The following is a 22666-nucleotide window of genomic DNA, read 5'->3' on the forward strand; positions in this document are numbered from 1 at the left end:
CTTCCACAAACTAGCAAACTATATCAGGCAATTCAATAACTGTGAGATGTAAGAAAACAACTCTAGAACACTTGATACCTGTCCAAGAAACTATCGGTGCTTTGCCATCTTTCCCAGGGTTTTTTAGAACATTCGGAATCTTTCCAAAAGAAGCTAGGGAACTCAACACACATGGTAGAATCTCAGGAAAACTCACCATCTGTTCAAGGGACTACAGGCCTTTTGCCACATCCTTCAAGTCATACAGGACATTCACAACATGACCAATGATCTCAGGAGTCTTATTTTGTAGTCCCAAGGATCTAGCACATTTGCTATCTACCAAACTTGGCATATATGTTGAGGCTTCTATAGGCCTTTCACCATATACTCAACAGTCTTTTGATCAGTCATCATCGTCCCAAAAGATTCTGGGAATATCAGATTCTGCCCAGTGTACTCATAAACATTTGTCTTCATTCTCAGGTTCTTGGGGAATGTCTTCATGTATGCTAAGGGCAACAGAAACATTGCGACATGTCCCAAAGCCCCATGGCCATTTCTCACCAACACAAGCAAGTCGAGCCCCTCCATATCTTTGTGGACACTTGTCACAACTTCCCTATATCCATAAGCAACTCTTGAGCTGAATGAATCTGCACAAATTTCTTCATTACACTCAGCATCTACTCAGGTGCCTGGACAATCTTACCTGAATTCAGAATCCATGTAGGGACATCCCATAGCTGCCCAGGGAGTTGAAGAAATTTTCCCATGTAGCCCGGAGACTCTAGGTTACAAAGAAAGTGACAAGCAGGAACAAGGACATTTCCAGTCTGTTCAAGTACTTCTGGGAATTTTTGACCTGCAGAAGGAAGGTTAGGATCTTTTTCATCTGCACAAAGGGTTCTTGGAACTTCTCTATCTGCCTAAGGGTCTCTGTACACACCCAAACAAGAACCTATAGGTACTCTGTCTTCTCTACCAAAGTCGTTCAAACATCCATCTAATTACTAGAGGGCTCTCACATTTTCTCCATCTGCTCAACTTACAATGCTGATCATGTTAGCCACAGACTAATGAATATGTTCTCTCTAGCCAGGAAAATCAGGAGAAGTTTTTGTATTTCCCAAGTTATCCAGAACACTACCTATCTGCACCAGGTGGTCAGGGATATCCACTATCACTCTAAATGTAGAACATTTGCTAACTTCTTAAGGGTAAAAGAAAAATTGCACAGTTGCAATTGGAAATTTGCATGTGCAAAGTTCTGTGTCATCCATCCAAAGGTATCCAGAACCTTCGACTGATTCAACAGGTATATTGGGATTGGGACAATGTAAACACAAAGAGACTACCATGGGCCCTTTGCCTAGAGTGAAAGAGGATGTCAGATCTTCTAAATCTGTTTTTCTTACTCTAGGAAGTTTGCCATCATCACCTCAAGAACCTGGCAGACATTCATTTTTTTACTCAAGGAGGTGTAGAAATATTCCCATCTGGTCCAGGGAATCAAGTATATTCGCAATCAATCCAGGGGGCCTGACACATTCCATCTTAGCCCAGGCAATGACACATCACTCAGGACCTGCTGAAGGGGCTCTACTGCATTCAGCTTTTTCTCCAGCATAATCAGAAACAAATGAATATTCTCCATCTTTCTGAGGGACTTCAGACAGCTCCAGATGTGCTGGACTGCATCTGAATCTTACTATATCACTACATGTGCCACCATCATCTTTGAGATCTGAGCAAGGAACTGTGGGATTCTTGTCTATCGCAAGAAAGAAGTCTGAAAGTGACTAAAACTAAAGACATGATTCTAGGGTCTTCCTTGTATTCTCAGGGCACTGAGGGGGCATTGTTTATCTGCACAAGCCACAGTAGGAAAGTACATATCTGTAAAGTAGACTGTGGGAACTTTGCCTCCCACCCCAAGACTATTGGGGTCTATGCAAAATACTCAAGTGCTACCAGAATCTATGTCAATTGATTAAAGGCCTCTGGAAATTTCTTCATCTTCACAAGGAACTGTAGGTTCTTCATCTTCCCAAGAGGTTTTTGGACATTTCTGTTCTGCCTAAGGGTCTCCTTAACTGCCCACATCTAAACAGTGGACTGCACAAAATGTTTCATAAGCTCAAGATAGTTTGAATGCTCCAACTTCTTTGCAGACAGTTATGAATTTTCGCCAACTGTCCAAAATTTTGCACAAAAATCCCCAGCTTTCCCAAGGGAAACTGGACATTTCCTACCTTTCCAGAAATCTCAAGAATACTTTTGTCCTTAACCATCAGATGTAGGACATTGCCCACCTCTACTGGGTTCTCAGGAGCATCTTGTACCTCCTACAGTGGTTCTAGAAGCTTTTCCATCTTTTCAAAAGCCCCCAAAAATTCCAGTGCCAAAGAGGGAACTTTATGCATATAAAGTTATTTTTCTTCAACCAAAGAAATCTAGAAAATTCAACAGGTTTCACAGGGATATTGTCACAATATAAAGAATCACAGAGTATTTTAGGACATTTTCAAAGAGTGAGAGAAGATGTAACATCTTCTCAGTCTACTTCATCAGCTCTAGGAACTTTGCCACCATGACCTCCAAAACTTGGTAGACAATAACATTGTACCAAGGAGATGCAGAGACTTTCCCATTTGGCCAAGGGAATCCAGAACCTTTGTAATCTGCCCAGGGACCTCTGAAACTTTCTATCTCAGCATAGGCAATGATGAGTACATCACAATGTTCTGAATGTTCTAATAATCCTCTGGGTCTTTTTTTCCACTTAAAAAGTGACTCTAGCATCTTCTGATTATTCTCATGAAAGTTTGAGTCCCTTTCTCTCTGCAAAGAGGACCTTATATCTGTCCACATGTCCACAAAGGTATATACAACAATCTACAACTTCCCAAAAGCTCTCAAATCCTTCTTTACATAAAAAAGGTATAGGAAGTCAGTCCACATCTACACACTACACAGTAGCAGACTCACCATATTCCTCAGTGTGTCAGTGATATACCCACCCTACTCAAAATATTGCAAGGATTTTGAGATCTGATCAATAATCTCTGAGTATTTTGGCAACTGCACAAGGCTCTGTAGAACCTTTGCCATCTTCCTAGGGGACTCTAGAATATTCCTCATTTGCATCAGGTGCACAAAAAAAATCAACAGCTATCTCAGGATATGTGATATCCAATGACTCACTTCTGGCACTTGCAATTTTTGCCCAACTTATTTCATTACTTTTTTCCCTAATCCTTTTGATTCCTTTCCTTACACAGAAGAACCTTTAGATCTCTCTAAACCTACAGAGGGGCCTTTGACTTCATACCAGGGACCAAATGAGTATTTGAATACTCCACAAAGGGTACAAAAAACAGATCCAACTGCTTCAGATATGTCAGGTTCTTCCAAAGGATCCATGGCAATTTCTTTATCTGGACAGGGAACCCTAGGATCTCTATCATCTACCCTACAGCCTTTGACAATGTCCCTATCTGTTCACATGAATCCAGGACCTTTATTATCTGTTCAAAAAGCTGGAGGCCCTTGCCTGTCCTTTAGAGGAGAATATTAAAGGTTGCACCTGTACAAAACACAAGCCAGGAATAGCAAATATTACACCAGGAGCTTTGGAATTTTCAGCATCTACCATAGTGCATCTAGGATCACCTTTATCTGTCCAATTATATTTGAGAGTGTCACAACCTGTCGTATTGACTCAGAGACATTCCCTGTCTTGTCATGGTGTAGTAGGAACATCAACATCTGCCCAACGGCCTTCAGAAACTTCCTTGTTATCCCAAGAATCTCTAGGACCTTGTTAGAAAAATGGGGCTTTAGGATATTCACCATCTGATCCTAAGATCTGGGACTTTCTAATTCTGCAAAGGAAAAACTAGAAACAATGCCAAGTATGCAAAACCCTGAGGAAATAGCATCTGTCACCCAAGAGATCATAGAATCTTTGTCAGCCACATAAAATTCTCCCAGATTACCAGTTTCTTCAACACTTAGTCCAGAGTTGGAAGAATCTCTGCCATGTAACCAATCTGTTTCTAAGAGTTCAGAATCTGTGGCAGGGTCTCTAGAATCTTTGCTATCTTTGCCAGGGTCTCTGTGTCTTATGAAACACAATGTAGATGTGCTGAGCTCTTTAGTATCTGATCAAGGGATCCTTGGAACACCAACATTAGCCCAGGAATATCTAGAAGTTTCTCAACTAGCTAAGGGGACTCTAGAACCTATGCCATCTAGAAAAGACACTGTGGGTACTTCCTTTTCAACAGAATTTCCCAGACTGTCACTTTGTACAGACAGGGACTTAATTCCAACCCCTTCTCATGAAGATGGCCAGATAGTTACTCTTATCAGAGGAAGAGCCCGAGTACTTCCAATTCTAACCAAAGGACATTGAAACATGTCTCATTTTCAGAAGGAGATATCAGATACTGCCTCTCAGAACTTGATGTTTTAAAATGCATCTCTTCTGCCAAAGGTAGCCTCACATCTTCCAAGTATGCTGAAAGGAATCCAGTCCTACCTCTACTCCTCCAAGAAGCATCTCCCCCTTTTAATCTTCACAATTGAGTTTCACATCTAGCATTCCTTATAAGAAAGATCTCAGTTATTCTCCTCATCCAAGGGGTTGTCCCAAAAATTCTATACTGCAAAAAATAAGACTAATGTTTTCCTTTGTAGATCAAGCAGGCCTGAAACCTGTCCTCTAAAAAGATGCTAGCTGGAAACACTGCCACTATTCCAAAATGCTGGTAAGATCTTGCACATCTAAGAAAAAAAGTTGCAAATCTTAAAACTGTGACTACCATAACCCTCACTACTTCTGATACTGCTAAAGGAGCCTTTGGATGCTCACTATCTCATGAGGAGGGCCTCAGAAGTCCTCCACCATACCAAGGTGAATACAGACCATCCAAATCTATTTTATCTTATCAGAAAAGGACCGTTCTGAACAATGGGACAGTCAAGCTTCCCATTCAGAACATGAGAGTGGCAAACCATGATCCATGCCTAGAGAAAAGTGCACATAAACCACTCTATTCCTCATGAAGAGAGCCTCAGACTTTACATGTCTCCTCATGAGATTCTCTGAAATGCTACTTCTAATAGGAGGAGAGAGAGTAGTGTCTCTAATACCCAAATAGCCCTGTAAACTTCTCCTGCAGAACAAGAAGGCATTGAGTTATCTCCAGATGGAGAAAGTCCCCATAGAGGTGTCAAATTCTTGTCATCACCCCAAGAGGATATCAACCACCCTATTTTTACTAAGTAGTGCTCAAAACATGTTTCTACTGCCAAAGAGAGAGAAACACATAACTTCCATTAATACAAAAATGGGAGCCCACAGCATTGGCTATTTTCCTAGTGGGATTCATACATCCATGAATTCCAAATGGAGGTGCCACTTCATTCCCTGTTATGCAAAGTAATTACACGTAATATCTCAAACACAGGACATGATACTTGCTCTCTCTTGCCCAGGGAGAAAACAATCATTACAATGTGAATTTGGGTGTCCCTTTGTGACCCTTCTGTCCTAGGAGGCCACAAATATATACATCATATCAAAATCAATTTCAAAAGGATCACGGAGCAAAAGGGGAGCTGTAGTTCTTTCTTCTCCCCTAAAAGGGAAAGTCAGACCATATCAGTCTGAGCATTGTGAACTCAGACTTTCCAGTTCTCACCAAAGGGACATTGGCTATGTGTTCTCTTTCAGTAAGGCTCAGAATGCTTTAGCCTGAAAGAGGCAGGCTCTCAAATGCCCAATCTAAAAAAAATGTGCTTCACAGATGCTTTCTATGAAAAAAGAGATATCATAAATGCTCTAGGAAGCTTATGACTTAATCCTCACTCCCGAATTACTCCTTTGACCCAAGGACACACCAGAACTTTACAGCTTGCCAAATGGATCCTGTAAGGCAGTCCTTCTCAAGAGGGTGACCAGTGCACTTCTCTCTTTTACCCTGGCATTTTCAGTACTTTTTTTGACCCACAGGGTGCCCTGTTTTTCCCTTTCTTTGCCTCTTATGAGCAACATGAGTTTAGAACTTTTACTTCTCATCAACCATCTCTACATCTTACAATTTCTACTCCTAGCTGCTTCAGATGCACATTGAAGCATCACATATGTCCCTTGGACTAAAAGTACAAACAAACCTCCCTTCTGATTAAGATTATCTAACAATTTGTAGCCATAAGAGTTTGGTATATAATATACAGCTCATGTAGAATAGTATGTGCTTCTTCTGATCATTAAGGACCTAGACCAATTAGATCTGATGTAATCCATGGCAAATTGATTCCCTTGATATAAGGTGGACAGAGTGTTCCTTATTCTGATCCTCTGACCTCATTACCTCAGTCCAAGGATCTGGACCCATGTGCTTCATTGGCCAGAGTCTAAGAGTAGCCAGCAATTTCATAAACCCAGGACATATACTTATATGTTGTCCAGTAGAAATGAGTAAGCCTTGCCATGTACAGAAGTAGGCAGATGATTTACCAGGAGAAATAGCTGGGAAGTTCCTCCTAGCATACTGGCGATTGATTATGCTGTTGCATGGCCTGCATGATATTCATATTCTGGGTTCCCAGGAAGCCTCGATAATGAAATATTCAGGCTTTCTTTCCTCCCAAAATTGACCTTTTATCTTGAAAAGATACAAGAGTGTTTGATATTTCTGCTTTCCCAAATGTGGTATGAGACTTTCTAACTCTAATGGATGGTGTTTTTAATAGGTTATTTGTGGATAAATCGATATTTTCCTTCTTTAAAAGGGTCCTCCAAATTGTTTTTCTTTCAGAGAACCCTACGATGTATTCCCCTATGCTTGAAGTGGGGTGTAATGAACTCTCCATGGCTCAAGGACATGTGAGGTGCAATTGCTCTAAACCAGTAATCCAAATACAGATATTTTTCTCTAGTAATTTTTAGACTTACAACTTAAGAACCACAGATCTTCCAAATTACTGTATACCAAAGTGACTTCTGATCTGCAAATGCTGAAACAGGTATTCTCAGATTTTATCCAATTCCCTAAGTGACCTTAAACTAAACTGTCTAGAACCAATGTGCTGGAGCTGCAGAGATAGCTCAGCAGGTAAGAGTACAGAATGCTTTTGCATAGGTCCTGAGTTCAAATCCCAGAAAACACATGGTGACTCACAGCCATCTGTAGTGGGACCTGATGCCACCTTCTGGTGTGTTTGAAGGCAGTGACAGTATAAACATATACATGAAATAGAATATATATGCCTCACAACTTCCTTCAATAAGCTAACGGTTGTTCAGATGTACCCATTCTACATCAAATATGTTAGAAACTCACCAGTGTTGTAGGCTGCATTGACTCATGAGAACCAAAATTTTCAGACATTCTTAAATGCCCTCAGAATTATCACTTCAGAACAAAGGTGTCATCTGGTCCTCAATGAATGAAGATATCCGGAGATATATGACATGAGAAGCAAGACTTCAGATTTCAACAATATCTTAATATGGCCACAAATATGGCTCTTTTACTATCAGCGTGCAATAGCTTTGATGAATTCACATCAGGGGGCTTCAGATGTACCCCACTAGAACTGGTATAATTTATATTTCCAGCAGAAATAGGAACTCCATCAAGTCACGCACCCTTAAAAGTAAAGTATCCCATGATTTCAAGAGGGCTGACACCCAGTTGGATTATCTTTTGAAGAAGGCCTTAGCCTTACTTCCTGTAAACATAGTAGTCCCTGACATTAAGGGTATGACAAAGGGGTCTGCTGACCTTCAATAAAAACACTTTGTTCTTTCTCTGTCTGCACTGGAGGGGTCTGAGACATGGCCCTCTGATGAAGAAAGTATAGAACTGACATTTGAGAGTAAGGAGTGTGTCTCATACATTCAAATACAGCTCTGGTGTGCTAAAAACGGAACCCTTGTTACCAAGAATTCACAGGAGTTTCATTCTTTGTTCATGGCTGACTCAGGTCTACCATTCAACTACTATAGACCAGAGATTCTCTCTCAGAAATTATTGTTTAGGGGATACACCTTTCACCACCAATAAATTCAGAGAAGTCTGGATTCAAGTCCCATGGCCAATGAATAAAAAATTCAGCCTAGATACAAGGACATCTCTCTTTATGTTGCTCATCATAAAGGTAATTGTCCTCAACACCCATACTTGTGTGGCCTATTGTAAGTATAAATAGGAAACAGATCCAGGGACTTTGAGCAGTCTTGTCAGAAGAAACCTAAGAGTGCTGTCAAGTGTGCAGTAGAGTCCTCAGGGATAAGAATTTTCTAGAGTTCTCTGAAGATGTGGAGTTAAGGAGTGCCTGGTCCAACCTCCTCTACAGAAGGTAAAAAGTGATACTCCCCTACTGTCCAACAGGATTGAGGGACTTACTTGGTTCCACAGTTATGGTGTTTCCCTTCCTGTGATGATTGAGGTCTTAAAAATCACCCCTTTGAGTCAATGGGCTCTCATAAAAATCATTTCTGTTCAGGAACAGATATTTTACCTCTGACAAGGAGCATTTTTTTCCCTCTGGTCACATTTCAGGTAAATCAAGTCAAGGAGGCCAATCCTGGAACCCTATGCCTCTTCCTTGACTTCAGTCACATGACATGGTGTGAAATGATCATTCTAACACAGTTCTGGTGGTTGAACATAATTCTTAGGAGGCAATCATGCTGAAGAGTGTAGCTCAAGCTTTTCATGAATCATGGTATCTATATTTGGTGTCTTGCTAATTCTGTTAAAGATATGGATACTCCAGAATGTGAAGAACTGTTACGTGTGGCAAAGCAGGACCTTATGAGTTAAGGTATGCAATTTTTTTGTACAAACTATTATGGAGATTTTCATACTCTGATCATCTGTCCTGTTACAAGGACAACACCACCTCATTTCTCCCCAAGTAATACTTACTCCATCTGTCTTTGATTAAGGAGTCATCAGATCTTACCTTGAATCAAAGGGAGTCTCTGATTATACCACTATGTCCAAAGGAGTTTTGGACATACTTTTAGGTCGAGGAATCCCACACAACTTGCTGATATTATGGACTGAACTTTAAATATATTTACTAATGTTTCCGAGATTTTCCCTTCAGTTCAAGGTAAATTCTAGGTTCAAAAAATTTTCAATGAAGAATCTTTGACATAAATATTCTGACAAGGAAGAAACTTACATTTTATCTTTGAATTGGGGAAATATAGACACACCCCTCAGTTTGAACAGGTCTTAATACAAATTCTGTTGCTTAGGGAGCCTACTGAAAAGCTACTAATATGAAAACTAAAGTTGATGTTTATTTTTGCTTGTGGAAACTTTAAATCAACATCTCTTGACCATGCATATCTCAGAAAATTTACTTTTCTTAATAGAATCCTCAGGACTATTCTTCTACGAGTTCCTAAAATTTCCCATGTTTCCTGTGTGGCCAGGCATGCTCAAATAAAGAAGGGATGTCAAACAACTCTGAAATGATGTCCTGAGACATGACAGTAAAAATATGAGCTATAACCTAACTTCTATTTTTAAGCCTGTCACTTGAAATGGAGCAGCTCCCTCTTTGTTGGCTATGCCTGGCATGCTGCTTTACAGAGAACATAGAGTAAGAGATTACCAAACAATTTGTAAGAAAAATGCTCTGATTGTTGGCAAGCACACCTTAATTTCTCAGAACACATTTGTATTCTGAATTGTGAGTTCGTTTGCACTTGATAAGCTGTTTTCGACATCTTCTTCCAATTCCAAAGATTAACATTTTCCTGAGGGTTTCTGGGATCTTTCTTATCTTCTTTATCCTCCCAACATATTCTCCTTCTCAAAAATGATATTCCTATATATGGTCAAAGTAGTTTTATCCCTAACTTATCAGGCAAATTTCCAAAAGTGACTCCTTCTGTAAACAGGTTCCCTAGTTCACTTTGGTGTGAAGTCCCATAGTCCAATTTCAAACTGGAACAAAGAACCTGTGCCATCTGTTTCCACACAATTCAATAGAAATGAAATAACTTCATAAATTCTGCTTAGATCTGGATAATGAACAAAGTTAAAGAAGTATCCTAGCCAGCAACAGTCATCGAAAGTCTTTGTAAGAAGGAATATGTTGCTTCCTTGTCTCTCCTGAATGAACACAAACTATGAAAATAAAAAAATAAAAATAAAATAAATCTCTGAAAATTAATTGAAAATTGGTAATCATTGCAGGAAACATACTTCACTGTATAAGGTACCAGATACCTTTACCTTGGACCGAAGTTTATATGGCAACATCACAGTCGGCCTCAAGTAGTTTCTGTACTCCTCTTGCAGTAGGGCTTCAGAGATTTCCTTTCCAACATGGGCCTCATATTTTCCAATGTTAACTTACTTTTTCTCACTACACTGAATAGAATGTCAGAACTCTCCTAGAACTAACACTGCCCTAGAACCTATTAGCAAAGTGTGGCCCAAAACATGTATTATTATACCTTACATTGAATATTCCTACCATGTAGCTTTGAGCCTTTATTTCCTTAAAAGGCTTTTAGACCATGAGAGAATTATACCACTTATTCTACATAAAAGGGCATCTAACATTCCCTGTCTTCTCAGTAGGAGTATGGGTCTATTGTCTACTTCCATTTACCAAGTGGATTTTAAACATTCAGTTTCAGCAAAAGGGGCCTTGGGAAATCAAATTCTAATAAAAGGACTCTCAGAAGTAGCTTCTGTGTAGAAGGGGAGTTTCAGACCTCCACCCTCTGTACTAGGACACTTCAGATCCACCAGTGCAATTAAAGAACCACCATAGATTCTCTACTGGATTTGCCTCACAAATACCCCGATCAACTAAGTTTGCTTTAAACATATCCCATTTGTCCAAGATATCCACACAACACATATGTGAACAATGTCATCTCACATTTCTCCCCTTTTAGATGATAGGGCAGAAAATTAAAAAAAAAAACAAAAAAAAAAAAACTGAAATTGTCTCCCATATCTTGTGCCTCAAAATTGGTCATCAAAATGCCCCATTACTATCTTTTATTCACAGATGTGTGCAGCTGAAAACAGCCTTGTGGAAACATCAATTCTTACATAACTACTTATCACGTTGGGAGATTGTTGTGACCATTGCCTGGACACTCAATGTTGTTACACAGGGTATGTATATGGGGAAATTTCTTGGAAGCTAGTGAGGAAGAGTCTGAATAGTCTTACAGTTCCCAGTGGAGTCTAGGAACTTCCCATGATGTCCATAACTGAACTGGATATTTCTTACCTGGAAAATAAGACTTGGGACCTCTACTTTAGGATCCAAGATTTTCATGATTTCCCCTCTGTTGAATGTGGTCTTAGAATGTTTCATTCTGAGAAGAGGTTCTCAGAACTCTTCTATTCTTAAGATGCCTCTCGCACTCCTTACTTTTTGAAGTAGCCAAGAGAACTAACCTGGGTGAGGCTCATTGAGCCTCAGTCTTTTCCTTCCCCCAAATATGGCCTTAGATCTTGGTGACATCTGCAAGGTTGAACATTAACTCCTGTATTTGACCAAAGGAAGGTCAAAATTTCCTTTATACTAAATGTGAAATTAGATATGCTCTGTTGAATCCTCAAGCATTCTCTTATGAGTTTGAAGTATATCAAATGTTTATTCTCTAAATAAGAAAGATTTAAGCTTTTCACCTTTTATAAGGATGGCGAGGGAAATATATTGTTGCTCTCTGTTTTGTCATCCCAGGCACTATGTATAGAATTATTGATTGGATCATATGCTATGCTATGCTCTGCAATCAAATTGAATAGTTGTTGTCCACATATGTACATATTATGATAAAATGAAGGAGTTAACCTAGCCATGGACAGACATTTAGGCTGGTTTAAAACGCTTGGGTTGTTGTTTGAACTCCCCCAGACTAAAAACACGATGTGGAACTTTTATCAACTAAGAAAGAGTTGAAAGTTCAACAGCAGTGGAGGAACTTCCTTTACTGAACAAGGTAAGAGGGACATTCATGTGCAACAGGATGTTGCATAGCAATAACCCTCTCCTCAACGATTTTCTAATGCATACCATTGTACAACCAGGCCTCATCATTTTCTCTTATTCCTAAGTGCCCAGTACTTCCTCTCTTCCCAAGTTAGCTCAGTCTTTTTTTTTTCACTGAAGAGTGTGTCAGACCTGCCTCCTATGACTAAGGTTCCTACAGACCTTCTCTGTTCCCCAAAATGATCTAAAGTACCCATTTAGTGGAAATACCATCAACCTTTCTGCCTTTCAGTTTCTTTGAAAGGTGGACTTAGTCATTTCTCTTATGACAAAAGATGCCCCAGACCAGTGCCTGGCAAATACAGAACTGGATGCTCACAGTCATCCATTGAACAAAGCACACAGACCCCAATGAAATAGCCAGAAAAATACCCAGGGAGCTGAAAGGAACTGGAGCCCCATAGGAAGAACCTTAATATGATCTTACCAGTAACCTCAGCTCTCCATGGAACTATATCACCAATCAAAGAAAACACATAGTGGAACTTGTGACTCTAGCTATATATGTAGCAAAGGATGGCCTTGTAGGTCATCAATGGGAGGAGAAGCCCTTGGTACAGTGAAGGCTGTATGCCATAGTATAGGGCAATGCCAGGGCCAGGAAGAAGTAATAGGCTGGTAGTGGAAGAAACAAGCTGGAGTAGCCATCCTAATATCTGATAAGATTGACTTACAACCCAAAGTCATCAAAAAAGACAAGGAGGGGCACTTCATTCTCATCAAAGGTAAAATCATCAAAGAGGAACTATCAATTCTGAATATCTATGCTACAAATACAAGGGCAGCCACATTCATTAAAGAAACTTTAGTTAAGGTCAAAGCACACATTGCACCTCACACAATAATAGTGGGAGACTTCAACACACTACTTTCACCAATGGACAGATCAAGGAAACAGAAAGTAAACAGGGACATAGAGAAACTAACAGAAGTTATGAAACAAATGGATCTGACAGATATCTACAGAACATTTTATCCTAAAACAATAGGATATACCTTCTTCTCAGCACCTCCTGGTACCTTCTCCAAAATTGACCACATAATAGATCACAAAACAGGCCTCAACAGTTACAAACATATTGAAATTGTCCCATGCATCCTATCAGATCACCATGCACTAAGGCTGATCTTCAATAACAAAATAAATAATAGAAAGCCAACATTCACGTGGAAACTGAACAACACTCTTCTCAATGATATCTTGGTCAAGGAAGGAATAAAGAAAGAAAATTATGGACTTCTTAGAGTTCAATGAAAATGAAGCCACCTCATACCCAAACTTATGGGACACAATGAAAGCATTTCAAAGAGGAAAACTCATAGCTCTGAGTGCCTCCAAAAGGAAACTAGAGAGAGCATACATTAGCAGCTTGACAACACACCTAAAAGCTCTAGAACAAAAAGGAAGCAAATTCACCCAAGAGGAGTAGATGGCAGGAAATAATCAAACTCAGGGGCAAAATCAACCAAGTGGAAACAAGAAGAACTATTCAGAGAATCAACCAATCGAGGAGCTGGTTCTTTGAGAAAATCAACAAGATAGACAAACCTTTAGCCAGACTCACTTGAGGGCACAGGGAAAACATTGTAATTAATAAAATCTGAAATGAAAAGGGAGACATAAGAACAAAATCCTGAAGAAATCCATAAAACCATCAGATCCTTCTACAAAAGGCTATAGTCAACAAAACTGGAGAATCTGGATGAAATGGAGAAGTGTCTAGAAAGATACCAGGTACCAAAGTTGAATCAAGATCAGGTTAATGATCTAAACAGCCAGATATCCCCCAAAGAAATAAAAGCTGTCATTAATAGTCTCCCAACCAAAAAAAAAAAAGCCCAGTACGAGATGGGTTTAGTGCAGAGTTCTATCAGACCTTAAAAGAAGATCTACTCCCAGTTCTGCACAAACTATTCCACAAAATAGAAACAGAAGGTACTCTACCCAACTCATTCTATGAAGCCACAATTACTCTGTTACCTAAACCACAAAAAGACCCCACAAAGATAGAGAACTTTAGACCAATGTCACTTATGAATATTGATGCAAAAATCCTCAATAAAGTTCTTGCTAACCATATCCAAGAACACATCAAAACAATCATCCATCCTGACCAAGTAGATTTCATCCCAGGGATGCAGGGATGGTTCAATATACGTAAATCCATCAACGTAATCCAGTATATAACAAACTCAAATACAAAAACCACATGATCATCTCGTTAGAAGCTGTGAACGCATTTGACAAAATCCAACACCTATTCATGATAAAAGTCTTGGAAAGATCAGGAATTCAAGTCCCATACCTAAACATGATAAAAACAATCTACAGCAAACCAGTAGCCACCATCAAAGTAAATGGTGAAAAGCTTGAAGCAATCTCACTAACATCAGGGACTAGACAAGGCTGTCCACTCTCTCCCTACCTATTCAACATTGTACTTGAAATCCTAGGCAGAGCAATTAGACAACAAAAGGAGATGAAGGGGATACAAATTGGAAAGGGAGAAGTCAAAATATCACTTTTTGCAGATGATATGATAATATGTATACATGATACTAAAAATTCCACCAGAGAACTCCTAAGCCTGATAAACAGCTTCAGTGAAGTAGCTGGATAAAAAATTAACTCAAGTCAATGGCCATTCTCTACACAAGGACAAACAGGCTGAGAAAGAAATTAGGGAAATCATGCAATCCCATCAAAATTCCAACTCAATTCTTCAATGAATTAGAAGGAGCAATTTGCAAATTCATCTGGAATAACAAAAAACCTAGAATAGCAAAAACTCTTCTCAAGGATAAAAGAACCTCTGGTGGAATCACCATGCCTGACCTAAAGTTTTACTACAGGGCAATTGTGATAAAAACTGCATGGTACTGGAATAGAGACAGACAAGTAGACCAATGGAATAGAATTGAAGACCCAGAAATGAACCCACACACCTATGGTCACATGATCTTCCACAAGAAAGCTAAAACCATCCAGTGGAAGAAAGACAGCATTTTCAACAATTGGTGCTGGCACATCAGGTTGTTATCATGTAGAAGAATAAGAATCGATCCATACTTATCTCCTTGTACTAAGGTCAAATCTAAGTGGATCAAGGAACTTCACTTAAAACCAGAGACACTGAAACATATAGAGGAGAAAGGGGGGAAAAGTCTTGAAGATATGGGCACAGAGGAAAAAGTCCTGAATAGAACAGCAATGGCTTGTGCTGTAAGATCGAGAATTGACAAATGGGACCTAACGAAACTCCAAAGTTTCAGCAAGGCAAAAGACACCGTGAATAAGACAAAAAGACCACCAACAGATTGGGAAAGGGTCTTTACCTATCCTAAATCAGAGAGGGGACTAATATCCAATATATATATATATATATGTTCATAGCAGCCTTAATTATAATAGCCAGAAGCTGGAAAGAACCCAGATGCCCCTCAACAGAGGAATGGATACAGAAAATGTGGTACATCTACACAATGGAGTACTACTCAGCTATTAAAAAGAATGAATTTATGAAATTCAAAGCGAAACGGATGGACCTGGAGGGCATCATCCTGAGTGAGGTAACACATTCACAAAGGAAATCACACAATATGTACTCACTGATTAGTGGATATTAGCCCAAAACCTAGGATACCCAAGATATAAGATACAATTTTCTAAACACATGAAACTCAAGAAAAATGAAGACTGAAGTGTGGACACTATGCCCCTCCTTAGAAGTGGGAACAAAACACCCATGGAAGGAGTTACAGAGACAAAGTATGGAGCTAAGATGAAAGGATGGACCATGTAGAGACTGCCATATCCAGGGATCCACCCCATAATCAGCATCTAAACGCTGAAACCATTGCATACACTAGCAAGATTTTATTGAATGGACCCAGATGTAGCTGTCTCTTGTGAGACTATGCCGGGGACTAGCAAACACAGAAGTATATGCTCACAGTCAGCTAATGGATGGATCACAGGGCTCCCAATGTAGGAGCTAGAGAAAGTACCCAAGGAGCTAAAGGAATCTGCAACCCTATAGGTGGATCAACATTATGAACTAACCAGTACCCTGGAGCTCTTGACTCTAGCTGCATATGTATCAAAAGATGGCCTAGTCGGCCATCACTGGAAAGAGAGGCCCATTGGACACGCAAAATTTATATGCCCCAGTAAAGGGGAACGCCAGGGCCAAAAAGGGGGAGTGGGCGGGTAGGGGAGTGGGGGTGGGTGGGTATGGAGTACTTTTGGTATAGCATTGGAAATGTAAATGAGCTAAATACTTAATAAAAAATTTAAAAAAAAAGAAATTAGGGAATCAACACTCTTCTCAATAGCCACAAATAATATAATATACCTAGGCGTGACTGTAACTAAGGAAGTGAAAGATCTGTATGACAAGAACATCATGCCTCTGAAGAAAGAAATTAAGGAAGAACTCAGAAGATGGAAAGATCTCCCATGCTCATGGATCGGCAGGATCAATATAGTAAAAATGGCTACCTTGCCAAAAGCAATCTACAGATTCAATGCAATCCCCATCAAAATTCCAACTCAATTCTTCAACGAATTAGAAAGAGCAATCAGCAGATTCATCTGGAATAACAAAAAACCTAGGATAGTAAAAACTCTTCTCAAGGATAAAAGAACATCTAGTGTAATCACCATGACCAACCTAAAGCTGTACTACAGAACAATTGTGATAAAAACTGCATGGTACTGGTATAGTGACAGACAAGTAGACCAATGGAACAGAATTGAAGACCCAAAGAAAAATCTACACACCTATGGTCACGTGATCTTTGACAAGCAAGCTAAAACCATCCAGTGGAAAAAAGACAGCATTTTCAACAAATGGTGCAGGCACAACTGGCGGTTACCATGTAGAAGAATGTGAATTGATCCATTTCTATCTCCTTGTACTAAGGTCAAATCTAAGTGGATTAAGGAACTCCACATAAAACCAGAGACACTGAAACTTATAGAGGAGAAAGTAGGAAAAAGCCTTGAAGATATGGGTACAGGGGAAAAATTCCTGAATAGAACAGCAATGGCTTGTGCTGTAAGATCGAGAATCGATAAATGGGACCTCATAAAATTACAAAGCTTCTGCAAGGCAAAAGACGCTGTCAATAAGACAAAAAGACCACAAACAGATTGGGAAAGGATCTTTACTTATCCCAAATCGTTAAGGGGACTAATATCCAATATATATAAATAACTCAAGAAGGTAGACTCCATATAATCAAATAACCCCACTAAAAAATGGGACTCAGAACTGAACAAAGACTTCTCACCTGAGAAATACTGAATGGCAGAGAAGCACCTGAAAAAATTTTCAAAATCCTTAATCATCAGGAAATGCAAATCAAAACAACACTGAGATTCACCTTCACACCAGTCAGAATGGCTAAGATGAAAAATTCAGGTGACAGCAGATGCTGGCAAGGATGTGGAGAAAGATGAACATTCCTCCATTGTTGGTGGGATTGCAAGCTTGTACAACCACTCTGGAAATCAGTCTGGCAGTTCCTCAAAAAATTGGACATAGTACTACCGGAGGATCCTGCAATACCTCTTTTGGGCATATATCCAGAAGATGCCCCAACCGGTAGGAAGGACACATTCTCCACTATGTTCATAGCAGCCCTATTTATAATAGCCAGAAGTTGGAAAGAACCCAGATGCCCCTCAACAGAGGAATGGTTACAGAAAATGTGGTACATTTACACAATGGTGTACTACATAGCTTTTATAGAAATTGAATTTATGAAATTCTTAGCTAAATGGATGGACCTGAAGGGTATCATCTTGAGTGAGGTAACCCAAGCACAAAGGCATTCTCACAATATGTACTAACTGATAAGTGGATATTAGCCCAGAAACTTAGGAAAACCAAGATATAAGATACAAATTGCTAAACACATTAAACTCAAGAGAAAGAAGACCAAAGTGTGGACACTTTGCCCCTTCTTAGAATAGGAAATAAAACACCCATGGAAGGAGTTACAGAGACAAAATTTGGAAGTGTGATGAAAGGATGGACCATCTAGTGATTGCCATATCCAGAGATCCATCCCATGATCAGCTTCCAAATGCTGACACCATTGCATACACTAGCAAGATTGTGCTGAAAGGACCCGGATATAGCTGTCTCTTGTGAGACTATGCCAGGGCCTAGCAAACACAGAAGTGGATGCCCACAGTCAGATATTGAACGAACCACAGGGCCCCCAATGGAAGAACTATAGAAAACACCCAAGGAACTAAAGGGAACTGCAACCCTATAGGTGGATCAACAATGTGAATTAAGCAGTACCTGGCAGCTCTTGTCTCTAGCTGCATATGTATTAAAAGATGACCTAGTTGTCCATCACTGCAAAGAGAGGCCCATTGGACTTGCAAACTTTATATGCCCCAGTACAGGGGAACGCCAGGGCCAAAAAGGGTATGTGTGTGGGTAAGGGAGTGAGGGGGGGCTTCATATGGGGGACTTTTGGTATAGCTTTGGAAATGTAAATGAGCTGAATAACTAAAAATGAAAAAAAAAAAGAACTGACCATAAATTTCACCAAAGGAGCAGGTTGTAATTTTAAGAAATAAAAACAAGTGGTTTTACTATTAAACAAAGAAAAAAATTATAATAGCTGAATGCTGGAAACAACCCAGATGTCCTTCAATGAAAAATATATACAGAAAATGTGGTACATTTACCCAGTGAAAGACTACTCAAGAGGCAGGCAGATTTCTGAGTTCAAGGGCAGCCTGTTCTACAGAGTGATTTCCAGGTCAGCCAGGGCCATACAGGGAGATCCTATCCCGAAAGAAAAAAAAAAAAGGAAACAAACAAACAAACAATAAAAAGAAAAACAAAAACAAAAACAAACAAAAAAAGACAACTCAGCTATTCAAAATGAGGATATCAGTTTTTTTTTCTTTTTTTTTCCAGGAAAATGCATGGAATTAGAAAATATCATCCTGAGTGAAGTAACCCAGACACCAAATGAGATATGTATGAATATATGGTATGTACTCACTGATAAGTGGATATTACCCAAAAAGTTCAGAATATCCATGAAGTATTCACAGACCTTGTGAAGCTTAAGAACAGGGAAAGCACAAATGTGGATGCTTCAATCTCCAATCTCACTTAGAACATGGAACAACATAATCATTGGAGGCAGAGGTATGGAGGGACATGTGTGAAACAGGGGAGGTGGAGGGAAGAAAAGGAGGCAGTATCTGGTATGAGGGAGACAGGAAAGAAGCCCTGAGGGCCAAGAAAATGAATATAAATATCTAGTAGTGTGACGTGGGGAATAAGAAGAACCACTACTAAATCCCAGACAGCATGGTTGTGGGAGGCTCTCGGGACCCAATGAAGATATTAGACGAAATTCCCAACAGCACTGTGATAGAACCTAAAGAGACCCTTTCAAGTACAAAGTAAAGTGGTCCTATTTGAATATATAGAAACATTCACATAATTTTTGCCCTTAGATATGCATATGTGTTCTATTATATCGTTTCATGTGTGGTAAATTGTGATTATGATGGCATATCTCTGATGTAGAGCCAGTTTGATTATGGTGATTTTTTTTTCAATGTAGTATGAATCTTTTTTCTACTAAGTTTGCAAACCTGGAAACCACTTTTGAAAGGAGAGAAACAGCTTCTGAAAGTTGTCCCATGACCTGCACGTTCATGATGTGACGTATGCAACCACAGAAATGAAAGTATATATAGAGAAACAAAAATGTAGTTAATTTACAAAAGAAATTCTGTAGTCTGGTAGAACTCATTGTTAAATCCATCTAGTCCTGGATTTTTATGGTAATTTCCCTGCCATGATACCATTTCCACATTTCAAGAACATGAGTTCTTATATTGGTTTTCTTTTATCCCCTTCATTTAAATATGTAGGTAATATATACCTATATTTTTTTCATTTTCTTCAAGATTTTATAGTTTTTGTATTATTATTTCAGAATATTTTCTTATGTTTCAATGAATTTCTTTGGTATATGTTGAACTATACATGGTTTTGTTGACTTCTGTACTGTACTGTCCTTAGCAATAAACTGCCATCTAGTAGTATCATTTCTACCCCTGAGAATAGAACTACCAACCACCATGTCTTCCATAGTGCACATTTAAATTTTCTACAAAGTTTGTGACTTTTTCACTCTTCTAAGTTATAGATTATTTTACTCAAACTTTCTGCATAAGATTACTCCAGTGACTCAGAATTACAATTCCTATGATTTTTGAATCTGCACTTTAGCTCAATCTCTAAGGAAGAAAAATAAAAATAAAAAACACATCTCAAGATGGACTCAGGTTGAGCATCCAGAAAAATGTAAATGATGTAATGGATTTTTCTCTTCTTTAAGAGAGAATCTATGAGATGAAAATATCTTTGCAACTGATTCAAACAGTAAGAGATTGCATTTCTGGCTCAGACTGCATGTTAATGTGTGTGTGTGTGTATAAATATATATAATGAATTTTGTTATGCTTGAGGTGTGCAGTTTCCTTCTAACTTGTATTATCCATGTGATTGTCTTAAAGGTGAAAATCTGGTAATTATATTCATTGTTCATAAAAAAGGGTGGAATTTTTTAAATATCATATTTGTATTTCTGAGCACATGCTGAATTTACAGTGTTGCTTTTCTTAGATTTGCCATTTGTGTTATTTTGACTTTGTTTTTTACCTGTCTGACTTCTAGAGATAAATATTAATTATCTACATTGTTTCCCAAGTTTTCCTGACTTTAAGCCTAATATAGATATAATATTTCTATATTGTATGTAGAACGGAAATAAAAATTACCAACTATCCCTGTATTCTCCAATTAGAATGAATTCTAAAATTCTCGAAGTATTAATTGTCATTTCATTGGTGAGATGAAACTTTTGAATTTAGATTCTACTTTCTGAAAAAAAAATCCACCTATCTCTTTTATTCATTTTTATTTTGCTGTTTCTTTTCCAGAAGTATCTGCTGTGGCCAATTTCTGAATCTTTAAAGTTTTGCAACACTGGCTGGATTGGCTCTGGACATTCCTCACCATCAAATTTGGATTCAGTTTTGTCTTCTTGGCTCAGTTGATTACTTTCCATTCATCTTTCAAATTACTGTGTTCTTTCATGTGAATTCACAGCTGGTCACTTGATATTAAGTAACTAATTTGGTTCCTTTTTTGGCAAAAAAATAAATCAGTCACTATTTATAACAAATTTTAGATTAATAAAGTCAATGGCCTTTATAAAAATTATGAACTGAATTGTAGTGGGTTTGACCTAATGCTGCTTTTATTATAATTTTCTGCGTGTACAACACTGAGAGATTCTGCTCTGAGTTGGTTTTGATTGGTAAATAAAGATTCAACCAGGTAATGGCTGGCTAGGGCAGACAGAGGTAGGACTTTTAAGGTTCCAGAGCTTAAAACAGAGAGGAAGTAGTACAAAGGAGTTCCATCAGGCTGGGAGAAGAAGAGGTGAAATGCCATACATGAGAAGAGTGGAGGGCAGGAGTCATAGCCAGCATTTTAAGGTGCTGGAGAGGGCACACAGTCGTCTGAATACTGCCAGCTACCCACAACACCCGCCAAGCGATCTTAAGACCTCTGGTGAGTGGAACTAAGTATCTGCTCCAATCCAATCTTGCGGGACTTGACACTGCATTAGTCAGGGAAGCAAAAACCCGGTCTGAGTAGGGGCACAAGCCCCTTTTGGTCCAAGCAGCACCGGGGTAGCTAGGGCGAACAGTTGGCTGACTACCGCCAGATAAGCACAACACCAGCCAGGCCATCTTAAGAATTCTGAGGATTGGGATCTGCCCGGCACGGGAGCCCTTTGGCCGAGTATTGGCAACAGACATCTTAGTTCTGGGACCCTGCCAAGTGTATCCTACACAGGTCCAGAGAATACCAGATGGCGAAAGGCAAACGTAAGAATCCTACTAACAGAAATCAAGACCACTCACCATCATCAGAACGCAGCACTCCCATGCCACCTAGTCCTGGGCACCCCGACAAAAGCTAGAAGCTAGACCCAGATTTAAAAGCATATCTCATGATGATGGTAGAGGACATCAAGAAGAACTTTAATAACTCACTTATAGAAATACAGGAGAACACTGCTAAAGAGTTACAAGTCCTTATAGAAAAACAGGAAAACACATCCAAACAGGTGATGGAAATGAACAAAACCATACTAGACCTAAAAAGGGAAGTAGACACAATAAAGAAAACCCAACTGAGGCAACTCTGGAGATAGAAACCCTAGGAAAGATATCTGGAACCATGGATGCAAGCATCAGCAACAGAATACAAGAGATGGAAGAGAGAATCTCAGGTGTAGAAGATTCCATAGAGAACATCAGCACAACAATCAAAGAAAATGCAAAATGCAAAAAGATCCTAACTCAAAACATCCAGGAAAATCCAGGACACAATGAGAAGACCAAACCTACGGATAATAGGAGTGGATGAGAATGAAGATTTTCAACTCAAAGGACCAGCAAACATCTACAACAAAATTATTGAAGAAAACTTCCCAAATCTAAAGAAAGAGATGCCCATGAACATACAAAAAGCCTACAGAACTCCAAATAGACTGGACC

Source organism: Mus musculus, chromosome Y (assembly GCF_000001635.26).
Source record: "Mus musculus strain C57BL/6J chromosome Y, GRCm38.p6 C57BL/6J".
Taxonomy (NCBI): domain Eukaryota; kingdom Metazoa; phylum Chordata; class Mammalia; order Rodentia; family Muridae; genus Mus; species Mus musculus.